Raw genomic sequence first — 3,503 nt, forward strand, 5'->3', positions numbered from 1 at the left:
AGGGATACATCAGCAGAATGAGAGGAGAAGAACTATGTTGGATAGGTCTACACCATCCGGAAGCTTACGACAAACCGATGTAAATCTGAACATCGGTGAAGGTATCTTGTTTCGATACGATAATGCATTGATCAATTCTCTACCTGAATTTAACGGATTACCTGCACAGAATCCGTTAGAATTCCTTGATGATTTTCATATTAGATGCTCTTCTCAAAATGTTCCTGGAATATCTACGGAGATGTTAAAAATGAAATATTTTCCTCTAACTCTTAAAGATAAAGCGTTTGCATGGTATCGTAATCTAGGAATCACTTTTAATTCTTGGGAAGAGATGCAAGGAAAATTTCTGCAGAAATTTTACCCTCTCTCCAAAACGAATTTTTATAGAAGAGAAATTCACAATTTCCATCCTCATGACGGAGAAGCCTTTAGTGAGTCATGGGAGAGATTCAATGATTTGTTGAGGAAATGTCCTCACCATGGCATTGAGCAATGTCAACTAGCCCAAATATTTTATGAATCTCTCTCTGATTTTATGAAAAACAAAGTAAATCTCGCTACGGGTGGAACGTTTTACACCGCATACGAGGATGAGGTTTTTGATATTTTGGAGAGAGTTGCAGAAACTAACTTGCAGGAGATTGTAGCCAATCAGAATGGGAGAAACCTGCAGCCAAAAAGAGCAGGAGTTCTGCAGGTTTACGCCAAGGAGGGAGAGCTGCAGGCGAACCTAAAAGAAACCAACCAGAAATTGGAGGAGCTCACCTCCACCTTGAAGAACGTCTTCTTGGGTAACTCGCCTATAGTGAAAGCTAAGATTTGCTCTCTTTGCTTTAGCAGGGAGCATGAAGACGGAGCTTGCCAAGCCATGGAAGAAGAGGTTAAAGCCTTCAACCAGCCGCAACAACCATGGGCAAGTCAAAAGCGGCAAAATTTCCAAAACGGAGAGACTTTCCACCAAGGGAGCAAGCCGGCAACTCAACCTCCATTCCAACAAAGACAGTCATTTCAGCCCAGACCTCAGCAGCAGTATCAGGTTCCATCTCAGAACCAACCTGATTTTTCTTCATTTACCCCCGTCATTTCAGATATGATAGAGAAGCAAAACCAAAAGTTGCGAGCGGAGATGGAGATGAAGATACAAATGATGATGGAGTTTCAAACGAAGCAAATGCTGGAGTCTCAAGAGCAGATGAGGAAGATGTTAGAGAGCTTCAGGTCTGCACATTCTGAACACCAAGGTATACCTGCAGACCCCCCTTGCACGTCTCATCAATTTCCTACAAAACAAGTTATAAATCCATGCAATTTGCATCATATTCAACATTCTAGCCATGACGAAATGGGTGAATCAGATCCTGAAGTTCTGGCAGTCTCAAGGTTGAGGAATGGAAAGGAACTTCAGGATCCTTACCAGAATTCTGTAGAGAATTCTAAGAAGAGGAATGAGTCAAGGGAGGAAGATGGGGAGGAGCCCCCCTACATTGAAGAGCCTCTACCTTCCACAAGTGGGCAGCACATACCTTACCCAACTGCCCTAACAAAGAAAAAACCTGTGCTTGATTATGAAAATAGGTTATTAGAGAATTTTAGAAAAGCCACAATGACAGTCACAGTAGAGGACATGCTTAGGTGTGCACCATCGCTTAAGAAATATCTTAAGGATTCTTGTACTAATAGAAAGAATAGGGAGGTGGTGAAACTTTCCGAAAATGCGTCTAGCATTTTGAATGACATTCCTATAAAAAAGAGGGATCCTGGTGCCCCTTTTATCACCTGTGACATAGGAGGAAAGACTTTCTCAAAAGTCTTATTAGACACGGGAGCAAGCATTAGCATCATTCCGACGGCATTATATGAGGAATATGGCTTCGGGGAGCTTGAAGAGATCCATATGGACCTACTTTTAGCCAACGGAACTGTTAGGCAACCTGAAGGACGATTGACTGATGTCACCATTACTGTAGAAAATTGTGAAATTCCTGTAGATTTTATAGTGACCGACGTAAAAATTTCAGGAAGCCTTAGTTTAGCTCCTATTATTCTAGGAAGACCGTTTTTAGTAACGGCTAGGACGATCATGGACTGGGAAAAAGGGACTGTAGAGTTTAGGATAGGGAAAGAGAGAGTCCAAATTGACATTTCTAGAATGATGAAGTGCCCCTTAGGGAGCAATGAAGAGCTCAACTTCTGTACAGAACATAAGGGAGAAGAAGAAGGAATGATAGAATACTTATCCCACATAGAAAGTAGAGAGCTAGATGACGAGCTCCTAGACTCCACAGAAGTAGAAACCAATCCAGAACTTAAACCACTTCCCTCTACCCTGAAATATGCATATTTAGACAGCACAAAAAATTTACCTGTGATCATATCTTCATCCCTCACTCCAACACAAGAAGAGAACCTACTCAAGGTGCTTAAAGAGCATAAATCAGCTATAGGTTGGACTTTCGATGACATTAAAGGAATCCCATCTTCAATTTGTGAGCACAGAATATTTTTAGAAGAGGAGGCTAGACCTTGTAGAGAACATCAGAGGAGATTAAATCCTCATATGAGAGAAGTCCTCGAAAAGGAACTTCTAAAGTGGCTTAATGCCGGCGTCATCTACGCGATCTCCGATAGTAGATGGGTAAGCCCGGTGCATATGGTTCCTAAGAAGTCGGGAGTGACTGTAGAGCAGAATGAAAAAGGGGAAGAAGTGCAGAAGAGGCTAACCACTGGATGGAGGGTGTGCATCGATTATAGGAAATTAAACAAGGCGACCAAGAAAGACCACTATCCACTACCCTTCATGGATCAAATACTAGAAAAACTATCGGGGCAGCAATATTTTTGTTTTCTTGATGGTTATTCAGGATACAACCAAGTGAACATTCATCCTGAAGATCAAGAGAAGACAACCTTCACGAGTCCAGTAGGGACATATGCCTTTAGGCGTATGCCCTTTGGGCTATGTAATGCACCCGCCACATTCCAACGATGCATGAATGCACTCTTCTCCGATCTAGTGGGAGAGTGCTTAGAAATCTTTATGGATGATTTTTCTGTATTCTGATCCACATTTGAAAACTGCCTCCTTAGCCTCACCAAAGTATTGAAAAGGTGCATAGAGTCAAACCTCGTACTAAGCTGGGAAAAATCTCATTTCATGGTGCAGGAGGGAGTAGTGCTGGGCCACATGGTAAGCAGCCGTGGCTTGGAAGTGGACAAGGCCAAGATCGAGGTCATCCAGGGCCTTCCACCTCAAACCAACCTAAAAACCCTTAGGGGTTTCCTCGGCCACGCGGGTTTCTATAGACGTTTCATTCTTGACTTTGCTTACATTTCCAAACCTCTTACAAATCTTTTATCGTCTAAGAACAATGAGTTTGAACTAACTCTAGAAGCTAAAGATGCATTTTATAAATTGAAGGAAGCCTTAGTTAATGCGCCTATCTTGCAAGGGCCCGATTGGACCCTTCCTTTTGAACTAATGTGTGATGCTTCTGATTTTG

At 42.2% G+C, this 3,503-nt stretch overlaps 1 non-coding gene across 1 annotated transcript; it reads right to left on the reverse strand.

Moving 5' to 3' along the window:
• Nucleotides 1-380: 380 nt before the first annotated feature.
• On the reverse strand, nt 381-489 carry LOC144715947 (small nucleolar RNA R71). The gene has a single exon (XR_013584776.1). It is a non-coding gene; the product is annotated as a small nucleolar RNA R71 (small nucleolar RNA).
• Nucleotides 490-3,503: the final 3,014 nt, after the last annotated feature.

The sequence above is a fragment of the Wolffia australiana genome, chromosome 19 (assembly GCF_029677425.1).
Source record: "Wolffia australiana isolate 7733 chromosome 19, ASM2967742v1".
Classification (NCBI taxonomy): Eukaryota; Viridiplantae; Streptophyta; class Magnoliopsida; order Alismatales; family Araceae; genus Wolffia; species Wolffia australiana.